Source organism: Myotis daubentonii, chromosome 3 (genome assembly GCF_963259705.1).
Source record: "Myotis daubentonii chromosome 3, mMyoDau2.1, whole genome shotgun sequence".
Taxonomy (NCBI): domain Eukaryota; kingdom Metazoa; phylum Chordata; class Mammalia; order Chiroptera; family Vespertilionidae; genus Myotis; species Myotis daubentonii.
Window position 1 is genome coordinate 99,482,890 of NC_081842.1, and position 2,126 is coordinate 99,485,015.

The 2,126-nt window shown below is 38.0% G+C and overlaps 1 pseudogene; it reads left to right on the top strand.

The window, feature by feature from the left end:
- The first annotated feature begins 965 nt into the window (after positions 1 to 965).
- LOC132231958 (U2 spliceosomal RNA) lies at positions 966 to 1,124 on the top strand (annotated as a pseudogene).
- The last annotated feature ends 1,002 nt before the right edge of the window (positions 1,125 to 2,126 follow it).

Consider the following 2,126-nt stretch of genomic DNA (forward strand, 5'->3'; position numbering starts at 1 on the left):
ACAGTGGCTACACCAGTCTGCATTCCCACCAGCAGTGCAGGAGGGTTCCTTTTTCTCCGTATCCTCACCAGTATTTGTTGTTTTATTGATTTGTTGATGATAGCCATTCTGATAGGTGAGACATGGTACCTCATTGTCATTTTTATTTCCATCTCTTGGGTGATTAGTGACTTTGAGTATGTTTTAATATGTCTCTTGACCTTCCTTATGTCCTCTTTTGATCCTTTGCCCATTTTTTGATTGTATTGTTTATCTTCCTTTTGTTAAATTGTATGAGTTCCCTGTAAATTTTGGAGATTAAACCCTTATTGGATATAGCATTAACAAATATGTTCTTCCATGTAACCAAACCTATGTTGTTTTGTTGATGGTTTCTTTTGTTGTGCAGAAGCCTTTTATTTTGATGCAGTCCCATTGTTTATTTTCTCCTTAGTTTCCATTGTCCTAGGAGCTGTATTGGTAAAGATATTGCTATGACATATGTCTGACATTTTGCTGCCTATGGATTCTTCTAAGATTTTTATGGTTTCCCATCTTCATTTCTTACTAGAACTAGACTGTAAGGCAGTTTAGGAGAGTGTATAGTTTTGAACACAGTTCTTTCACAGCACTTTATGTTATAGCTTCCTTGAGCCAAAGTGAAAACTAAGAAGGGAATTGCCAGTCCCCTACTTATTAGCAAAGTCAGCCCAGTTGTGTTAGCCACTTCAATTACTGTGGCAATGTCAGAAAAATAAAGAGAAGAGTGGAGGGAAGGTGAATTTTAGAACAAGGGGTAGGATGGACACAGGGACTGAAGAATAGTTTCAGTTGTATATAACTATTAACAATTTTTTTTTTATTTTAGAAAGTTTAATTGCAATCAAGATATTCAACAGTTTTTTATTTGTGTTTTTTTTTTCTTCTTTCTCCATTCTTAACATTTTTCCACTTTTAAAAATTTCCCTTTAATAAAAGCAGAACCTATCGCTTCTCGGCCTTTTGGCTAAGATCAAGTGTAATAAAAGCAGAACCTTCTCAAATTTCAATCTCATGTTTGGAACAGTATAGAAAGCACAGGCTGGAGATCTTATTTTTATAAGCTACTTACCAGAGGCCTTCTTCCTATATTAAGCTGTCCCATCTACTTTATCTACTTTCTGACTGTAGCAATCTTTCTGAACAACTTTCTTATCTATAAAAGGAGCAGGTGAAACTGGTGTATAAGGAAACTTCCAACTTTAAGTATCTTGTGATTTCATTCTTATGTTAATTCTTATATTAATGAAGTAATTAACATCTGGGCACAGCATATGCCTTCACAATCAATTGATTTTTAAATGGGGTGAAAAGGAAAGACTGAGAAAGGAAAACACATTTCATGTAGTAGGGCCTTGTTGTCTTTCATTGGAATGCTCATCATTTAGGCTGTGGGTATATATGTATGTATATATGTGCATTATGCATATTTTGACAGATGTTTTTTTTCTGGGAAATTTGAGTGATTTTATGGATGTAAATATTAAGAAAGAAAATCTTAAAAACAGGTAAAAAACATTGTTCTGATTATTAAGGTAATCACTTAATGGGAGGCAAGCCAAGATCAGCTGACACCTGTGCCCCACCTGGGGCCACCTGGCATAAACTACATAGTGATCTGCAGATGGCTGCTACTTGTGATGAGCTTGGAGGTGCCTAGGAGAAGCCAAGCTGTGAACCAAGTCTGACGGCCACTAGTGGTAGGCCTGGGTCCACTTAGTATGGGGTATCCAGAGTTCAGATGCTGTTTGAGAGATTTTAGAAAAGTTAAGCATAAGCCAAGACAGGCCCTTTATAGGAAAAACAAACACTGGAAACAGCTTGGCTGGACCTGAAAGTTTGGTGGATCGAGGTCTCAGGGAACCAGCATGTCAGGGCTAACAGTTTGAACCAGGTTTATAGAGTATCAGATATGGCACCCACCTGCAAGCTCTGTAGAGGAAGGCCTTAAAAAGGCACCATGGCCTCTCCTAGCACTTCTGTCTGGGAGAAAGCTGCCCCTCCAGCTTTCATCAAGATGCCAGACAATGAAGTTTTTCTCCTTGTGTTCCTGGTGTCTTTTAAATTGCTGCCTCAGCACTGGAACTCAGAGCAATTGAGTCCAAGTA